This window comes from Delphinus delphis, chromosome 15 (genome assembly GCF_949987515.2).
Source record: "Delphinus delphis chromosome 15, mDelDel1.2, whole genome shotgun sequence".
Taxonomy (NCBI): Eukaryota; Metazoa; Chordata; class Mammalia; order Artiodactyla; family Delphinidae; genus Delphinus; species Delphinus delphis.
Genome location: NC_082697.1, coordinates 6,899,598 through 6,921,466, shown reverse-complemented (window position 1 = coordinate 6,921,466; position 21,869 = coordinate 6,899,598).

The window sequence follows — 21,869 nt, the reverse complement described above, 5'->3', positions numbered from 1 at the left end:
GTACCATTTGAGGAAATTTTATACTTGATCTAGTTTCTTTTTAAAAATATGTGTCCCCTTAATGCTAGGAATGGATTGATAATTTTGTCACTTTACATAAGTATATAAAGACGGGAGGAAAACAATTATTTTTATGCTTTGAGACAAATAATACTCTTCTCATTACTATTTATACCCAACTCAAGAGGTGATATTATGGTAGAGTTATCATTTGTATATATAATACCAAAGAAGAATAAATATTTAATCTGTTGGTTTCCTTCCTTTCTCCTTTATGCCTTCCTGTATTTCCCCAGAGGTGTCCACTCTGATATGTTTTGCTTTTACAATAACCCCAGAAAGGTAAAGGGATTGACATGCTGACCTGAGGAAGCCATCTCTTGACACTATTTACTTATTATCTGAGGAGGTAGAAGAGGTCTAAAAACAAATATAATTCTTCAGCAGTCGACTTGATATTAAATCTCACCATGCATAGCATTTGTTTTTATACACTGACAAAAATGAAATTACAGAATGCCATTCAGCTATGGGGCTGCTGAAAAAAATGTAACAGTACATGGCTGTGTTTCTCCATCAAAAATAGTTCAGGTAGGTGTTAAATAAAGACTATTGAAAGATGTATGTATGGACAACACCAAATCCTATCCCTATGCAGGTTTGGGAGAACCAAGAATAGAAGAAGAAAAAAAAAAAAAAACAGGGTATTTTGGAAAAGGCTAAAATGTACACTTCCTGAAAGAAGCAAAACCTGCCAGGTGAGATATTCAAACAGGACGCGATTAGCCAATCCAAGGTCATGGCCCTTTGGCTGTCATCACATGTAGAGGTGGTCCAGGACAGTTTCACAAAGAAAAGCCTTCTGAAGGCATAATCAATCCAGTCTTAAGTAATCTTCTTCCCAAACATCATCTAGTTTTCAATATTTCAGGACTTTTCAAACATTTCCACTAACAAGCCTCTAAAGACGGAGAAGAACAAACTCATATCCCCAAGAATGTGCAGATTAGCCTAGAGTGACGACATATGCCCTCTAAGCTTTATGTTTTATCTCAAAAAGTAACTTACATGTACACCTTAAATATATACATTTTTGTTAACTGTACCTCAATAAAGCTAGAAAAAGTAATTTATATATAAAATTATATGATAGAAAAAAATGTACATTCCTTAATGTAAAATAAATAGTAAAAAATATTTGAGTTTATTCCCACTTAACTGACTTTTCCACCAAATCTTTAAGTACAAATCCACACTATGGCCAGATTTGTGTGACCATTGCTTCACTATCATTGTCACAGCAGTATTCCATAAACACCAAAGAGACCTGGAATTGTGGCTTACTTCTTCACTGCTGAATCCCCAGAGCCTACGCAGTACCTGGCACAGAGTAAATACTTGGTAGATGTTTGTTGAGTGAATAAAAGAATTAAGTAATTAATATGCCATGTTTATCCTCTGGCTTCCCATTTTCTCAGCACACAACCCCCAGAGGATGTGTACTTGCCTTTGAAAAGCACTGCTCGATGGGATGCAAATTGAAGCTGAAGTTCGGAATTCACAGACAAATTAATGGAACAGTTTTCTCTTCACGTCTGTGATTTTTTTAGCTGAATTATGGGTGCGGCTGATTTCATGGATCAAATGACCGTGTCTTCTAGGTCTGCAGACGCAGTACTCAGGAATTATCCAATTAATATGACTAATAGAGGCAGTACAAATGAGCGTCAGCATGGTCATGGGGGTCTCAGGTTTCTGAGCGTCGAAGCCACATCAAATCTGTGGAAGAAATGTTCTTCTGAAAGAACGAAACTCCGGAGGATGCCTTGTTCCTCTGCAGCGCCTCCATCGGTCCCCTGCCCTCGCATTCCCCTCCTGCCCCTGGAGGTGATCAGTATTTTTGCAGATCTTCATTTCTGGTCATACGGCATATGTGTTGTCGGTCTCAATTACCTCTCATTTCTTGGGCATTAGAAAGACCAGGCTAATCTGCTATTAAAACATGATGACAAGGCACTGACTAAACAGGGAGCACGAGGACCCATGGTCACCGTGGAAGGAAAAGAATTGCTGATTTAAAATATCCTCTTACTCCAAAAATGCTCACTTTTAGATGAAACATTGCCTTAAGGAAAGTTAACCAAAAAATTTTTAATTTAATTTTAAAAATAACTACTGAAATTTTTGGCTTCTTTTTATTGAGCACATCTTGGGTGTTAAGTGCTTGATAAAATTAACCCATTTACCCCTCCCATGGGCCTGGTGGGCGGGGCTAGGGGAGTCACCTGTCCTCACTCTGAGCAGGATGAGAACACTTGGAACAGTTAAGCCACTTGCTCAGCATCACAGGTGAACCCGTGGCAGGTAAACCCTTAGCAGAACAAGGGTCCAAATGCAGATCTGCCTGGGTCTAAAGTCTGAATTCTTATCATGGTGCTATATGCATTGTGGCTCTTCGCAGCAGGTCAACAAAGGCAAGATGGGGAAGACTTAGACTTAGGACCGTCCCGTGAAGATGAGAATTCAGATCAGGAACAAAGAGAAGAGGATATTCTGGTAAATGTGGCTGGTGAAAATGGCAATGCATCGTGCTAGAAACCAGAGCCAATAATCTGAATGGAACAAGGTGAAGTACTGCCACCTTATACCTCTTGCTTGAGTTTTAATATCTCCTAACACCACAGCTAGTCTCTCTATTGTACTAAAATAGCTTGTGTTGTTGAAATAATGGTTTGAAGGTTACAGCTAGAAGCCTCCCATTCTAAATACCCCCATCAGCATGATTGGTCTGTCAACTTGGGTGAAATTTCACCAGTGGGTTGAGACTCGTTTTTTTTTTTTTTTTTAACTCTTTCTTTACAATACAGAAATTTCCACCGGTAATTTTTTAGTTGCCATGTTCACCTCTTAAACCAACCCTCGGGGGTAATGTGCCAAAATACGCCAAGAGTGGTCCTAATTTATTTATACAACTTCATGTGGGTCTTTAATCATCTCCATTTGCCGAATGGTAAAGAGATTTCCCAGGGCTTCCCTGGTGGTGCAGTGGTTAAGAATCCGCCTGCCAATGCAGGGGACACGGGTTCAAGCCCTGGTCCGGGAAGATCCCACATGCCACGGAGCAACTAAGCCTGTGCGTCACAACTACTGAGCCTGTGCTCTAGAGCCCGCGAGCCACAACTACTGAGCCTGCGTGCCGCAACTACTGAAGCCCGCATGCCTAGAGCCTGTGCTCCACAACGAGAGAAGCCACCGCAATGAGAAGCCCGCACACCGCAACGAAGAGTAAGCCCCTGCTCGCTGCAACTAGAGAAAGCCCGCATGCAGCAATGAAATCCCAGCGCAGCCAAAAATAAATAAATAAATTTAAGAAAAAAAAGAGATTTCCCCAAGGACACACAGAATATGATAGAACTTGGATGTTAACCCAGGTCCTCAGCTTTGTCCATTATGAACTGTCACACCATATAAGGGAATTTAGAAGTAAATGCCCCAGTAGAGCCTTAGAAAATGGGACACTGAATAGGAAGGTTTGATAAGACTACCTGTGGAAGGCTGGAACCTGACAAGGGTATGTGTTAAGGTAATAGTCACAGGGACCACAAGAAAGTCCCAAAGGTTAAAGTCAAATGAGGAACCAACTCTATATCTCAGATTTGCCAAAGAAAGTCCAACTATAAGTTTTGATGACACGAGGGGTGGTGATTACACTATATTGAAGAAAGTGTTTCATAGGCAAAGATAGCTTCCATTGTGAGCAATTTAATTTCAAGGAATTAGTGTTCCATTCAGAAGGGGAGCTTGGAAGACCTCCTTTAAGAAAAATGAGAGTGGAGAGGATTATATAAAATAATTATATGAAAAATATATGTAAGTGTGATGTAAAGAGCTATGTAATTGCAAGCTAGCTGAGAGTGAAGTGCAGTGTCATCTGCATTGTTGCAATAGCTGCAAACACAGAGTGGTTGAGAGCCATGGAGTGGGGGGATGGAGAGATGATAGCACCCCAGATACATTGGGGAAGAAAGATGGGGAGGCCCCACAGGAGACAGAGCTAGAATGGCCAGGCACTTCAGGATAAGTGCAAGGATTAAGTGGGATCATAAAAACCAAGATGTAAAGGTTTCAACAGAGGGCATGGATATGTGAAGACTGGAAAGCTGGTCAGACATACAGATAGAAAACTAAACACAATTAGAAATCCTTTTAATTAAAAAAATAAAGAAAGACTTATCTGTCAAGTTACGTAGAGAGGAGAACTCTATTTCAGCAGTTCTCTAGTTTGAACATGGAAATGCTCTGACTGCAAGTGAAAATTCATGTTTTCTTAATCATGGAACCTTGCCAAAGCCATCTCCAGAGCATCGAGCAATTGTGTTCTCCCCAAACCTGGTAAAGAGCCATTTTCCCTATGCCGTGGATGCTCCCTGACCTTTGTCACTTCCCCGTGGTGGTCACTGCTGCCTCTGCCTTCTCCAGGATTTAGACAAACACAGACCTGAACATTTTCTGTTCCCTTCATCTCTCCAAAGGTCCAATTGTATTTCTCAGCAGCTGCTCTGTTTCTGAGGAGGTGAAGATACCCTTCAAAACTGAACCTCAGGGGACTTCCCTGGTGGCTCAGTGGTTAAGAATCTGCCTCCCAATGCAGGGGACATGGGTTCCAGCCCTGGTCCGGGAAGATCTCACATGCCGCAGAGCAGCTAAGCCCGTGTGCCACAACTACTGAAGCCTGTGCGCCTAGAGAAGTGCTCCATGACAAGAGAAGCCACCGCAGTGAGAAGCCGGCGCACCACAACGAAGAGTAGCCCCCGCTCACCACAGCTAGAGAAAGCCCACGCACAGCAACGAAGACCCAAGGCAGCCAAAAAATAAATTAAATTAAAATTTAAAAAATGAACTTCAAGGACTGCCCTCGTGGTGCAGTAGATAAGAATCTGCCTGCCAGTGTAGGGGACACGGGTTCGAGCCCTGGTCTGGGAAGATACCACATGCTGCGAAGCAGCTAAGCCCATGCGCCACAACTACTGAAGCCCGTGGGCCACAACTACTGAAGCCCACGCACCTAGAGCCCGAGCTCCAGGCTACCCTTGAACCACTGTTCTTGCAACTGTCAGCTCTGGGTCAGCATTTAAGGCAGCCTGACCAGAGAACCTCTTCCTCAGCTGCACCCAAGGAGGAAGGAGCCGGCTGTAGCAGGAGGAATTGGCAGTGGATTGACAGTCACTGCTCACAGGAAGCCTCCTGCTTCTTTTTCTTTTCATGGGATCAGCGTCCAGTTTTCTTCAACTCTTTCCTTCCTGGGCTCTTATAAGCAAGAGGCAAGGGGAAGAATAGAGGCAACAAGAAAGGATAGGACCATTGGTCTTTATTTTGTCCTCTTGATGATTTCTCCCCCCCTCTTCTCTTCATTCCTGCTCTAAAATTTGCCCTGACATTGAGCTGGATGGTGGAGGAGAGTTAGTGATTTATTATTCTCTGGCAAAAGCACATTTTTCCTTTCAGACGTATACCTTTAGAAGTCTTACTTTAAAGTCCACAGGCACCCCACAGATGGATTGAGAAACAGAATATCTGCCAAAGCCAAGTTAGACAATTCTGTGAGTGTGATCAAAGAAGTTCAAAGGCAAATTGGGGTCCGTAAGAAAGGAACAGGGCAAGTGAAATAGATCAAAGCCTGATCTACTCAACTGCGAGGAGGACACAGGCTCTGAGGACAAGGGATGGGAAGGAAGAACAAGAAGTAAAGAGATCAATTCATGCTTGAGCTGGAATAACCAACATCTGGAAAAGAGGTTAATAGGTGGCAGTTTGGGGATTTCTGAGCAAGACTGAGATGGGAAAACAAGTACAGAGATCTCCTCTCCCATCTCTCCCTTGAAATGCATAAAGGTACAAACCCTGTCTACCACCTGTTTTTGTGAAGAAGGTCTATTGGAACACATCTTTCACTGCTTTTACGTTATAACTACTGAGTTGAATAATCATGACAGAGACCGTGTGGCCTGCGGAGCAAAAAAATAACTGGATTGTTACACAAAATATTTGCTGGCCTTCCTCTATATTAATGAATGGAAAACTCTAAATGGATAATATTCTCAGAAAATATCAATTTCTGAAATTTATTCAAGGAAAAAAGTATAGTAAAAAACAAAGGAAAGCAACGAGTGGTAAAACAATTGTTAAATGAATACGTCTCTAGAGGGCTTTGTGACTGATTTGCTCAGATCTCCAATACTCTACAATCTGCTTTAGAGCAGAGCAAAAGAATAAAATATTTCTAGTTAATTTTATGAAGCATAACTTTGAAATCAAAACTTAACAAAGCTTTATATGAGAAGCTACAAGATATCAATCTCCTATATTAATATTGACACAAAAATAAAATATTAGCCAAGTCAGTCCGTTACTATGTAAGAGAAATTTGATATCGTGAAGTAAGGTTGATTTAAAAAATGTTAAGAAGTCTGGGGCTTCCCTGGTGGCGCAGTGGTTGAGAGTCCGCCTGCCAATGCAGGGGACACGGGTTCGTGCCCCGGTCCTGGAAGATCCCACATGCCGCGGAGCGGCTGGGCCCGTGAGCCATGGTCGCTGAGCCTGCGCATCCGGAGCCTGTGCTCCGCAACGGGAGAGGCCACAACAGTGAGAGGCCCACGTACCGCAAAAAAAAAAAAAGTTAAGTCTTAGTGTTATAATATCTCTGAAACTGATTGATTTATTGATTGATGAGCCTAAAAAGACACATTAAGATGAGGGGAAACCACTTTTATAGCTGGAAACTTCAAAGATGCCATAAACAGGTGCGAAATTGTGAGGAGTTTCTGCCAGAAAAATTATAGAAAAAAAAACCCCAGAATTAAAGAAAAGGTGCCCACTAAGTAGGGCAAGCTGGAGATACTTTTTTCACAATGATAGCACATTCTTAAGAAGAAATTGTGTGGGGTGGGGAAGGAGGGATGGAGGGAAAACATAATTAGATCTGCTGATGAATAAAAGACATTTGGTAAAATTTATCATTGCTATTTTAAAAACAGGAATAGAGACTTTCTTAACGAGATAAAGTATTTATATCAGACTCAATATTGAAACATTTGGGCCTTATCACTAAAGTTAGAAGCAAACTAAGGGACCACTATTATATAGTGTTGCTCTGGAAATTCTGGCCAAGGCAATATGACAAGGTAAAAAAGTAAGACTTCCTGATGCACTGGCTACTGCTATTGCTGTGAGTAATAAACCGGTTTTAACTCTGACACAGGAGTCTCGTTTTCTGGTAGTAAATTGTCTTCCAAAGTGGCTGCAGCATTCTGCATTTCTCACCAGCACTGAACGAGAGTTCCTGTTGCTTCACATCCTCACCAGCATTTGGTGTTGTCAGTGTTCTGGATTTTGGCCATTCTAATAGGAGTGTGTAGTGTTATTTTAATTTCCATTTCCCTGATGACATATGATGTGGAGTATCTTTTCTTATGCTTATTTACCATCTGTATTTCTTCTTTGGTGAGGTGTCTGTCAAGGTCTTTGGATCATTTGTTAACCAGGTTGTTTTTTTATTGTTGAGATTTAGTTCTTTTGTCAGATACATCTTTTGCAATTATTTTCTTCCAGTCTGGGTCTTGGCTTTTCATTATCTTGACAGTGCCTTTCTCAGAGCAGGAGTTCTTAATTTTAATGAAGTCCAGCTTATCGATTCCTTCTTTCTTGGATCAAGCCTTTGGTGTCACATCTAAAAAGTCATCTAGGTTTTCTCCTATGTTATCTTCTAGGAGTTTTATAGTTTTGTGTTTTACATTTAGGTCTGATTCATTTTAAGTTAATTTTTGTGATGGGTGTAAGGTCTGTGTCTAGATTTTTTTTTTTTTTTAACATGTGGATGTCCAGCTGTTCCCAATCTTATTATTTTTTAAAGCATGAAATTTAACCAAAAAAAAGAAATAAAATAAATAACACATAACCGTGTACATATCATCTACATTTTACGTATGTTAACATGTTGCCCTAAGGGCACTCTCTCCCACCCCTTTCTCTTTCTCAATAAGCATTGTATGTACACTAATAGGTCCATTTCCTCACAACTTCCTCTTCCTCTTCCTCTCTCTTCAGAAACAAGACAATCTTTTGTGCTTAATACTTGCATGCATTTTTTTTTACTTTTAGTACATATGTATATATCCACAAACAATACTCATTTTGTTTTGTGTGTTTGCAAAATACACATAATAGTATCCTTGTAAAGTATCTTTTTGTAGTTTGCCTTCCGTAGCACAACTTTATGCTTTTGAGAGTTACCCAGGTTGATACATGTAGATCTGGTCCATTCATTTTATCTACAGAAAAGTATTTTATGAATAGACAACAATCTATTTCTTCACCTTCCCCTCAAGAGACAGTTAGGTTGTTTCCACAAATATTAGAGCCATTTTCCAAATGGAGAAAATTGGACATTACATAGTAGTAAGAAAATTTCTATTTTGCACTTTCCACTCAAAGAATGACACAGTCAATTGGATTGACAGCTGCGGTTAACTATGTCTGAGATCTTTCCACAAGAAACTAAATTCACCTCCTAGTTATTATCTCCCTTGGAAGTTAATAGAAGGTAGTTATAACACCACTTGACGAAGGTTGGTGGTATTCAAATATATTTTCCCGTTCTTTCTCTTTTTTCTTTTTTTTGCATGCTAAATTGAGTTGTTCCCTTTGTGAGATTCAAACCCCCACTGAAACAAGTCCTTTTCCATTCTCTCCCATGGCCTTGTACATATAGGAAAAGAGAGACAACTTCTTCCAGCCCCAAACGTGAAGAAATCGAGTGATGATGGGCAATGTTCGAGTTTTCTGAGTACTTTATTTCCCATGAATAGTATCAGTGAATTTAAAGTAGTCATTTTCAACGGGGGGTGATCTTGTACCCCCATCCCCGCCCTGAGAACACCTGGCAGGATCTGGAGACAGCTTGGGCTGTCGTGACTGACACAGGGATGACGCTGAGAGCCTCTCGTAGGTAGAAGCCAGGATGCTGCACACCATGCTACAACAGGGAGGACAGTCCCCACTTGATAATCGTCCTCTCCCAAATGTCAGTAACGCTGACGTCGAGAAATTCTGATTCAAAGAAGCAGAAACCAAAATTACACACTTCAGCTTCTGTCTTTACTCCAGGAGAACCCCTGTACTGAGGCCCAACTTGACACTGAATTTGTTTGAGGAAATACATTGTTACGAGACAGACAGAACGTCTCTCCTGTCATCCTCCCACCCATGCCCAGCTAGCCCTCGCAGATGGCTTCAGTTCCTCTTTTATCCTCCTGTTATATAACTTCCCACCTTCCGTTGAAGGCCCCTCCAGCTCCAAGCCTGTGTATCCTTCGGAGATGAAGCCTAGTTAGCTTTCTTCAGCCTGGAAGGCAGCGCACCTTACCTTTCTGGGTTTATTGTTTCCCCTAAGGTTGCTCTCCCCAGCCACTGAATTAACCTCAGGGCAGTAGGAGAAACTGGCTAATTCCAGAGGAGGTGAACAGGAAGGACCTTTTGCTGTCTGTGAGAATTCAGGGACCCTTCCCAGAGCCAGCCAGCCAGTCTGTTCAAGCTTGCCTTAGTTTGATGGACTCCAACTTTCTGAGAAGGTGACACTGGAGCTGGTGCATGAATCGTAATCCCAGACACATGTCCAGAAATTCCTGGTGGTGAGAATTAAGAGCAGGACATTACGACAAGGCAAGATCATTGGCCTGTGCTGGGTTCTCCCACTAACTAGCTGTGTGACCTTGGGCAAGTCCCTTTCAATGTAAGATGAATCACAAAACAGGCAGCATGTTCTTAAGCTGCAGGTCCCCAAAGGCACCCAAAACAGGGGAAGGAAACTCCCACCTCTGATAGACTTTACAATCTGACATTCTAGAAACAAGTTTTTTTGATTTCACTATTCATATAGGTTTTATTTTCATTTTAAATTGCACAGTCTTTTCAGTGTTGAGGATTTCTAAAGGTCTTAATCTAGTTTTGGTTGTGAGGGATGCCAGACCCAGACTCCAGAGTTCTAGCTCCAGCTACCTCAGTGTTCATATTGCTTCTAAAGACTGAAGGCTTTCGACCCATTCTTTCATAAAACAAATAATTTGCAATACCTATTATGTACTAAACACTGTACTAGACCCTGGATTTTATAGAAATGAATGGTAGTACGAAGTACGGACCAATCATTCATTTATTTATTAGACATCTATTGAAGCCCACTCTGTGTGAGACAGTATACATCTCAGTCAACCAAGAAGAGTTCCTGCCTTAATGATGTCACAGTCTAGTGTAAGAATAGACAGGTGGCTGCCCTGGAGTAAGAGGCCAGAATAGCTCAGAAGTACAGAGAAGGGACTGATACAGCCTATTGAGCGGAGGGGCTTTCTGGAGGAGATGGCATCTGATTTCTGGAAAATATAAACTATATCAAAGTCTAATGGATTCCATAGTTGCTTGTTGGCTTTAATCCTTTTGGTGAATATTTATAGAGTATCTACTATGTCATAGGCATTATGAGAAGTTTCAGGAGTTCAGAGAATAGGCAAATATAGTCCCTAAGTTCCTACAACTTAATGTCTGCAAGGCCTTAATGGACCTTACAATTTAAAGCTCTCACATAAAGCTTGTGAAACCCTGGTGTAGATAAATTCCACATAAAGTCTTTTGGGTGGTAATTGCCAGAATGGGAACCCAAGTCCTCTGGTTACCACTGAGCATTGTTTCCTCCATCATACTGAATTCCAGAGTGGCTTGGATCCTTCAAAAGACACATCTTGAGAACTCCAACTGTTCTCTGAGGATGCTATGTCCACCTTTAGGGTCTGCCATCCTGCTGCCCTCTTTTTTTTTTTTTTTTTTAATGACAGCACTTTATTACAAAGTGCTTTCACATGCATAGTTCACTTAAGCCTCATGATGAACTCAAAAATAGGGACACTGTATTCCCATTTCACATATGGGGAACATGTGACTTAGTGGAATTGACTTCCTCCAAATTGTTTATATATTACATATATATATATAATACAATAAAATAATAATATATGTATATATAGCCAGTCTATATATCATATATATATGACATAGTCAGTGGCCAAAGCCAGGGTGAAACCCAGTTTGTCTGATCCACAGTCCAGAGCTCTGTCCACGTTTCATGCTGCCTCTTCCAACTCAGACTTCCAGCCTTTTAGGTATATAATCCAGGGCGAGTCACTTCACCTTAGTCTTAATTTGTAAAATGAAGATGATAATGCTCACTTGACAAAGATTAGCGACGTCTCATGTTTTTTATTCCTCACGTCTCTGCCTGTTGGGACCTGTCCCTCCTCCACTGTGTGATTGCCGACAGTGACCGATCTACAGGAGTCCATCTCCACCACCACAGAGGGAGGCACTTGACCCAAAACACTCAATCGGATTGTTCCACTCCCCTGGACACAGTATTCCAAGGGAGTGCAAATTACCCAAGCAGGGTTCATCCTTAGGGGAGCACTGCTGCTGTGAGAGAGAAGGTCCCTGTCCTTCAGAGAGCTTGATTTGATCCTGAACTTAGCCCAGCCCTGTGGACTCCAGTTAAGTGAACATCGGTGTAGCTTCAGTTAGTTGATTTTCTGTTACTTGCAACCAAAAGTTTAAAGATACTGTAAAATTAAAGAGATTATATATGTAAAATGTGTAGCCCAGCGCCTGGCACGCAGCTGCCACTGAATAAACACGAGGACCTTTTGATCTCCATCCTCCCCGACCACCTCCCCTAAATATACTAAATTAACAAGTATAGATCAAATGCTATGGAATTTTTTTCTCTTGCTAGTCACCTAATCTGAAGACTATATTTTGCTTATTTATTTATAACATCTTTATTGGAGTATAATTGCTTTACATTGGTGTGTTAGTTGCTACTTTATAACAAAGTGAATCATCTATACATATACATATGTTCCCATATCTCTCCCCTCTTGCGTCTCCCTCCCACCCTCCCTATCCCACCCCTCTAGGTGGACACAAAGCACCGAGCTGATCTCCCTGTGCTATGCGGCTGCTTCCCACTAGCTATCTGTTTTACATTTGGTAGTGTATATATGTCCATGCCACTCTCTCACTTTGTCCCAGCTTACCCTTCCCCCTCCCTGTGTCCTGCCGTCCTCTTATGGGACAATAAAAGGAAGTCATTCTTTTGCATTATACCGGGTATAATGCTAGACAATCTTTTTTTTTAAACTTTCCCAAATCACCTATTTTCTGTCCCTTTAACCATTTTTATTTTTCTTCTCCCTTTGTCATCATCTGGAGGACAAAATAGAAAACCTAAACTTTAAAAAGGCCTGACAATTGTAAAATATATTGAAAGTATCTATTCCCAGCCCCTACCCAACAGAATTTTATTAAAATGGCCCTACAGTATTTTTTCTAGTTTTTTAGCTTTTTTTCTAGTTTTATTGAGATATAACTGACATACAGCACTGATAAGTTTAAGGTGGACAGCATCGTGATTTGACTTATATGTATTGTGACATGATTACCACAGTAATTTAATTAACATCCATCATCTCATATACATATGAGGAAAAGAAAGAAAGGAAAAAAAAGTTTTTTCTTATGATGAAACATCTTGGGATCAGCTCCCTTAACAACTTTCAAATATACCGTACAGGAGACTATAGTCATTATTATGGTGTACATTACGTCCCTAGTACTTATGTATCTTATAGCTAGGTTTTTACCTTTTGGCCACCTTCATCCAATCCCCCCCACCACCTCTAATAACTACAAATCTGATCACTTTTTCTATGAGTTTGGTTTTTCTTTTAGGCAGGGAAATGATGTGATCTGACTTTGATTCCTTTTTATATTTTTATGATTCTGCCATGTGCTGAAGATATAATGCACTGTCAGAAGGCAGGGCTGGAAGCAGACAGGCCAGCATCCTCACTGGGGACACTCGGGTTACTTCAACAAGTGAGGTAGCACTAAAAATGCAAAGAAGTGGGTGGATACAGGCTATATATTGGAAGGAGAGATGAGAACGTTAACAGTTTGGGAAGGAGGACTGAGCAACAGAGCAGAATCAGGGATGATCTCAAGGTTTTGTACTTGACCAATTAAGTCAATATTAACTGAGAAATAAGAATACTAAAAAGAAAACAGGTCTGGTCCAATTTCGAACATGATAAGCTTGAGAAAGATGCCTAAGAAGTGTCTTCATGGATATGCCTTAAAGATGGTTGAAGGGCTTCCCTGGTGGCTCAGTGGTTGGGAGTCCGCCTGCCAGTGCAGGGGACACGGGTTCGTGCCCCGGTCCGGGAGGATCCCACATGCCGCAGAGCGGCTGGGCCCGTGAGCCATGGCCGCTGGGCCTGCGCGTCCGGAGCCTGTGCTCCGCAACGGGAGAGGCCACAATGGTGAGAGGCCCCGCATACCGCAAAAAAAAAAAAAAAGATGTTTGAAGATAAAAGTCTGGAACTCAGAAAAGCACTCAGGACTCGAGATAGAACTGTGAGCGTTGTCAGAAAAGTTAGGAATCTTTGGAGACACAGAATAGAATTCCTAAAACCAGAAAGAAAATGAGGAAGTGCATTTAAAACGTTTAGTTGCACGAGGCTGTTTCTAGCAGCAGCAACCACTAGGCAATGGGGCTGTCTGTCGTCAAAGAGGGGAAAAAATCCTTCTTCCACCTTAAGTCTGTTCCCTCAAGCAAGAGCCAAAACAGGAGTCTATTCTGTGTGGGGAGATTCTGACAGCACAGAATCCCAACAGTGCCTGTGCTTTCAGAAAGGCTTCATGTGTTTAACATTTATTGTGAATGGAGCCCTAAAATTTTACCACCTTCCATAAACCTTTATTGTTTATCTGGGTTTCCGACTCCAAGCAGAAAGTACCCGTGCTCTATCACACATTCCTTGAAGTATGTCAGTGTCAAAGACACAGAACATATTAAGCACGTGGTCCCAAGAGAAAGGAGGCTTTGACAGAAAGAGGCATGAGTCTGCTTCCCTACAACTGTTTTTACCACTTGGCTGGTGGACTGTTCACCATCCTTACTGCATTTTTCTATTCAGCTACCACCAGCTTTGCAGCCCACATAGTTAATACAAATTCTATCAGCATAATTCACATCTCCTTTTATCATACAACTCAGATCTTATTACTAGCTCATCGTACTTCAGTAGGGATTTAGATTGTTTTATAACCATTTTCTCAAATGCTGGGCACTTTATAAATGTATGACTTTTATGGCAAATCAATACATTTTATCCACCCATTATTCAGCAGGGGACATATCTTACTGCATTCACTATGCTATTAACATTAACTTTTCAATCCAAGGGAAATTTTAAAATAAAAAAAAATTCCTAGTATAAGACAGGAATGAGGAAATAGAGAAAGAAGAGTTGGGATTCAGGAATAAAGTAGAAAGAGTTATGAGTACAAGATTTTGCTTTTCTTCCATAATGCAATCAAAGTACATGAACCAGCAGAGATCCTTATTTCTCTCAAAAATTATTAGAATGGTTGGTTTAGGACAGTGGTTTTCAACAGAGGATGATTTTTTCCTCCCTCCCAGGGGACACTTAGCCATGTCCGGAGACACTTTTGGTTGTCACACTGAGGAGGAAGTATTACTGAGTGTGTAGAGGTCAGGGATGCTGCTAAACCCCTTACCATACACAGGACACACCACCTTACAGCAAAGATCCAACCCCAATGCCAATAGTGCCAAGGTTGAGAGACCAGATTCAAAACATGGAGCTTCATAATTCTACCCCTGTTCATGCTCAGCCAGACCCTCAAACAGAGGTTTTAAAATTTTTGTGTATTTATATTCTTTTCAAATTTCAAATCAATCATTAAAGATGCCTTTTGATATACTTGGAAAATGGCTAATAATATTATCTAACTCTTTGGAGAATACGAACAGCCTGGTAATGCTGACTTATCAAAATGCCAGTGAGTGGTTAAAGTTGAGTTGCTTAAACATAGCTCATAAACCTATCAGGGAATCAACTTTAACCATTCAAAATGTCTTAAGAGTCACACACTGGAGTGAAATTGTTGATAAGCAATGTACTTAATCTTGGTTTCTTCATAAACAAATGATTGGCTAATTGACCAGCAAAGGGCTTTGTTAGATTAACAAATAGAATTGAAATTATTAATTTAGTTACTGTTTTAAAATTGCAAATCCCTCCCCCAGCTTTATTTAATTTGGCCAAACACCTAACATATCATTTTAGGACAATTACCCACTACTTAAGTTTCAAATTTATATATCGTGTGTTTTATTTGTTTTATTAACGCTTAGTTCTTCTGCTAATTTTAGGAAGTGAATAGTTTTCCTAGAGCAGATATTAGAAGATTAAACTCTTCAAACTTTTTAAAATAATAGGGAGAATTTAAGTGACTGGAGGTATAACTGTACAAATCAGTGTTACCCAATATATTGGCTAAGAAATCCTGAGGTCTTCAGACTATTTGAAAGGGGTCTTCAATATATGTACACCATAGCAGCTATTTAATACTCGTAACAAAGTGATAATCACTAGCACTTATTGACCAACGGTTACATCCTAAGAACTTTAAATGCATCAAATCACTTTGTAACGTCTCCAGTAGGCTGACAGTATACTCTCCCCACCTTGAAGGCAAGAAACACGGGACTTGTTGAGAGAGGTTGTAACTTCCTCCAGGTAACACATTTGCTAAGAGGAAGAGCTGCATTTGTCTGTCTCAGTCCTGATTTCTCCACCAACCTGCTGTACATAAACATATTTGCGATTATTAAATATACAAATTTGAAAAGCATTACTGAACATACAGTGTTCTACCGTATTCAATTCTCAAGGTGTTGAAAACTAAGACTCCACACAAAGTTTTAACTTTATAAAGACTGAGAGCCATGGTAATAAATTTCTTCCCTCACTTACTTATACTTCTCAATTATTCACACAGCATGCGGTGTTAGAAATGCTTGATGAGATCCTCAGCTCACACAAGCACATTCAGTAACTTAATCATCGATCATGAAACAACACATGACTATTCTACCTTTGTCTCTAGCTTTAAGTTTCTACTTCAATATTCAATATACAGACATATTACTGTACCTATTAAAAACTAAGCAGTTGTTTTTTGCAGGGCTGTATAATTTAATTGAACCAGGATATGTGTCTCCCTCGCAGACTAGTTAGGTCCTCAACCAGTCTTCTGTGTGATGAGAATATTAGGACTCCAGATATTAGGACTCCAAAAAAATATTCATCAGCATGGCTAGCTGTGAAGTCTGGGGAAGCAGTGGAATGTACTGCAGTTCTTCGGAGCTGGAGCCCTTGGCAATAGAAGGGAATGTAATGGACTTATTTTCCAGTGTTTGTATCCCCCATAATGTTTGTGTCCTGTGGTAACTCAGCATATATTTAAAGAATCAGTGGAACTCACTTCATTTCCTGCCTGTTTCATCTTCAGACTGCTTTAACTTTCGATTATTTTCACACGGAGCTGAAACCTAGCTCTTGGAACTGTCTGTTCTTTTATAAGCCCGACAGAAGCTACCTGATTAGACCAGGACTAATTTATTAATTTCTGCCCCAGCCTGTGAGCTGGCAACAGGTGACACAGACAAGTGTTCCTTTCCAAGCCCTGCTCAATTGCATAGGCCTGAGCAAAGTTGTCTTTGATTTAAACCACTAAGTTTTGGGGCGGTTTGTTATACAGCAATAGCTAGCTAAAACAATTAAACTAACATAAGTTTTTAACATTCATTCATTCATCCATTCGGCAATTATTTATTAAGCACCTGCTAAGTGTCAGGGCTGTTCTAGTTGCTGGGTATTTAGCTTTAAGGAAGAAAAAATCTTTCTAATGGAAGATTATATTGCAGTGGAGAGAGACAAAATTAATGTACAGAGAGAGAGAGAGAAAGATGATAAAACATAAATATGAACATCAGATGATGGAAAGGAAAATAAAAAGAATAGTGGGCAGAGACTGACGGGGTGAGGTCTCAAGGAGCAAGTCAAGTTGGTATCTGGACCCAGAGTTTTCCAGGCAAAAGGGAAGCAAGTGCAAAGGCAGGCATGTGTCTGGTTTATCTCAGGGAAAACAAGGAGGCTGAGATGGCTGCAGTGCAGTGGGCAGAAGGGAGAATCCTAAGAGGCTGGGTCAGAATGGTATGCTGGAGGCCAAGTTACAAAGGGCTTTGAGGAACCTGCATCACCTTGTGTGTGAGATGGGAAGCCATGAGGGGTTTGATGAAGTAGTGACTGGGTCTGACTGACATCTAGAAGGATGCCTGATGAGGACCTTTATTTACTGTATGACAGGCATTGTCCCTACTGCTTTACACTTATTAACACATTTAGTCTTCACCACTGTGTCAGATAATACTATTGTTTTACTTCATTGTAAATTTTTATGTGATCACGTAGTACACCTAGCAAATGATACTTCGATTTAGTTCTCAATAAATGTATTTAGGTTTAAACAATCAGTTAAGGGGGGGCTTCCCTGGTGGCGCAGTGGTTGAGAGTCTGCCTGCCGATGCAGGGAACGCGGGTTCATGCCCCGGTCCGGGAGGATCCCATATGCCGCGGAGCGGCTGGGCCCGTGAGCAATGGCCGCTGAGCCTGCGCGTCTGGAGCCTGTGCTCTGCAACGGGAGAGGCCGCAACAGTGAGAGGCCCATGTACCGCAAAAAAAAAAAAAAAATCAGTTAAGGGACTTCCCTGGTGGTGCAGTGGTTAAGAATTCGCCTGCCAATGCAGGGGACACGGGTTCGATCCCTGGTCTGGGAAGATCCCACATGCCATGGAGCAACTAAGCCCGTGTGCCACAACTACTGAGCCCGCAGGCCACAACTACTGAGCCCACGTGCCACAACTACCGAAACCTGTGTGCCTAGAGCCCATGCTCCACAACAAGAGAAACCACTGCGATGAGAAGCCAGTGCACCACAATTAAGAGTAGCCCCCACTCGCCGGAACTAGAGAAAGCTCGTGCAGCAATGAAGACCCAACGTAGCCAGAAATAGATAAATAAATTTATTTAAAAAATCAATTAAGACATCAATTAAATGATAGTACATGGTTATATAAGAGGTCATGAAAGTGATAGGCAAAAAAGATTGAAGTTTGAGAACCACAGGTCTAGAGTAGCACATCTCAAAATTTAATATGCATTCAGTTCACCTAAAGAGCTTGTTAAAATACGGATTCTGATCCAGTAGGTCTGGGGTGGGCCAAGATGCTGTATTTTTTTTTTTTTTTCCGGTATGCAGGCCTCTCACTGTTGTGGCCTTTCCCGTTACGGAGCACAGGCTCCGGACACGCAGGCTCAGCAGCCATGGCTCACGGGCCCAGCCGCTCCGCGGCATGTGGGATCTTCCCAGACCAGGGCACGAACCTGTGTCCCCTGCATCGGCAGGCGGACTCTCAACCACTACGCCACCAGGGAAGCCCAAGATACTGTATTTTTTTTTTTTTTTTGCGGTACGTGGGCCTCTCACTGTTGTGGCCTCTCCCATTGAGGAGCACAGGCTCCGGGCGCACAGGCTCAGCGGCCATGGCTCACGGGCCCAGCCGCTCCGCGGCACGTGGGATCCTCCCGGACTGGGGCACAAACCCGCGTCCCCTGCATCAGCAGGCGGACTCTCAACCACTGTGCCACCAGGGAAGCCCAAGATGCTGTATTTTTAACTAACACCCAGATGCTGCTGCTGGTCTGTGGACTCAGCTTTGGAACGTAGATCCCGTGGATGCAAGATCTAGGAGCCTGTCAGCTACTTACCCAAATCCATTCAACAGCTGAAGAAAATTAGGGGAGAGTCAAGCTGAATCCTGGTTACTTGGACTCTGGTGCAACACTCATTGCATCTAATGCTAACTCATTTGATAATGTTGACGCAAAATATTCATCAATGATATACCTGAAGAAACTTCCAGGACTCCTGTATTTTCCCACAGGTGCTGAATGAGGAAAAATTTAAAACCACTTTTAAAAACACAAATCCTCCAAACAATATACTTTACATCAGCTCCTAACAATTATTTCCCTTCTATTGAAGGAGAGAGATTTCCTCCCATCAGGACCTGCAACATATAATTTGATCTAATGCAACGACAGCTGACTCGCCTCCCTTTAAAGGGACTCGTTAGGATGGCCATTTCTTAATTACATTTTTTTTAATATGGACCATTTTTTAAAGTCTTTATTGAATTTGTTACAATATTGCTTCCGTTTTATGTTTTGGTTTTTTGGCCACAAGGCATGTGGGCTCTTAGCTCCCCAACCAGGGACTGAACCCGCACCCCCTGTACTGGAAGGCTAAGTCTTTAACCACTGGACTGCCAGGGAAGTCCCTCTTAATTACTTTTTAATCGAATCTTTTAATTCCTCACTCACCTTATTGGATCAGATGTCTTCAGATGACCATAAAAACTCTTATTTCTCTGTTAGACAATCAGACCCATTCACCTCTGAACACTGAACGTGTCAGCTAAAACAAGCGACAGTCTGACATGACACTGCTCGCTACAGTAAAAGCCAAGCAGCCATTCATGTTCCACAGCTGCCATGTCCCCTCTATAAAATATTCATTCACGCTGTGTCATTCTTTATTCAGCTGCCAAAAATGAAACAGCTGAGGAACCTTCAAGTCATCAGGATGGAACCGTTGCCCACACAGACATGTCAACGCATCTACAATTAATTTGAGTGTAGTGGGGAGAAAGGCCCTTGCACTGCTGTCAATACTTTTAAAAATGATTAGGAAAAAGTTGCCTGGCAATACCTTCAGGCCACCTCGGCTTTCATTCACCCACAGTTGTGAGAATGAGATCACATACGTTGGGAAGAAACTTTTTTTTTTAATTAAAATTTAATTTAAATAAAAACCCCTGCTGGCTGCACAGCAGGCAGAGATCACAGCCCCGCCCTTGGACACCTCATGGCCCAGCAGCAGGAATTTTACAGGCAGAACAGAAACTGAAGCTTTATCTGGCCAGAAACTTTTGATTAATCACATCTACTCACTTTGGCCTGGCCTTAACTCCCACGGATAGTCAACGATTCCCAGAGAAGGGTTTGGGATTTATTCCAACCCAGCAAAGAATCATGATCAACTCAAATCACCCTAACAGTGAGGGAAGAGAATCAGCATAATTTTCATCATGTCATTGTTACTTTTCCGTGTTTTGTAGGTTAATTTATTGCCTTGATGAAAGAAAATTCTCCCTAATTCCTCCTTTAAGGTTCACAGAGTGTAAATATGTTTCTCCCTTGCCCCCAAGTGGAAACATGAATGAAGGGAATTATGAATTAAAACTGTACCAGTTAGTTATCAGTTGTAGAAAAATGCTACACACACACACACAACTGAATTCATTGCCTTAGAACAAAAATAATTTATTCTCGTGGGTAAGACTTAAGTCCACTGGGGCATGGTTACTCTAGGCTGGGCTTGGCTGGGCAGCAGGGGGCAGGCTGCCACCCAGAGTGGACCAGGCTGGGTGACTGACTCTTTTCCACATGTGTCTCATCCTTCTTGGATGAGTGATCTCGCCAGACACATGCCTCTTGTGGCAGTATCAGAGGCCCAAGAGGAAAAGCAGAAACGTGCAAAGCTCAGAACTGCCATGTTGACACTTCCCAAGGGCTACTGGCCAAAGCAAATAGAGCTCAGAGTTAAAATATAAGGATTAAGCAACAGCAAGGGGGCAAGTGCATGGAGCAGAGAAGAACAGGGACCACTCCTTCAATCGAGCACCTTAGCTACCACTTCCTGCCCTTGTGTGTCCACTACAGAAAGTGAATGTGGGAACTCCACGCTCCATGAATTCTAGGCCAAGGCGAGTTAAGTTGCTCCCTCCTCCTCCTTCTATAGGCAGTCTCCCCTCTGCTGTTTAGGGCACTCTTTTTCCGGTCTATCATCATGAAAACTGAAGTTGCTCTCAAATGAAAATAATGACTGACTCCCAACAGAATACAGAAAATATTAAACTATGTGCAGAGGAATAAATGCATTCCTTCTTCTCTCGTTAAGAACTTTTCCTGGGAAGCAGATATTGTGTGTTCACTGAGGTCCAAGCTTCTCTCTCAGTACTTCTGAGCGACACAAATAGTATCTCGTCATCAGCGCCTGCGGAGGAATCTTCTAAATGGTGAACTAGTCAGCTAAGATGTATGGAAAAGTCCATGTGCAACTCATTTTCCATCAATACTAATAAATTCTCCCAATTGCCCCCAGTCTTGGTATATGTGCAGGTTTTGCAGTAGAATTTAAATTAATAGGCGCGACCTTCCAGTGACTTGTCCTGTGTTCTCATAAATTTCTTCTGTTTGCTAACGATGCTCCAGTGAGAGACATTCTGGAAGTTTCTAACATGAAAACCCACAAATTTGGCATGATTTTATATTTCTAGGAGTCTATTAAAAATAAAATAAGACAGAGACGGTAACTTTCCAAGGTGACTTTGTGTTTTGGTGGTGTTTAGAAATTATTCCTAAAATATATTTTGGAGTTAAATCTTTCCCTTTCTTCCAGAAGTAAATTGTTTGGTGGTTATTAAACATCAAATAAGGCCCTGACAAATTGTTGATGAATGCTTCCTGCGGACCCAGATGTGTGAACGTCATTGCTGGTGGGGAAATGAGAATGTTTTCTGATGCCTTGTGGAGCCCAAGCTGCAAAACTAATATTTCTGTGTTCATTTCTTTCTGTTTTCTTCTGCTATGTATGATATCGGAGGCACAGCAGCAGGAATTTGACAGGAAGGGAATATTTAAAACACACACTAAGTGGCTTGCTCATCTCTAGTATGTCAGTTCATTTGTGGGAATCTGTCAGCCATTGGCATCAAC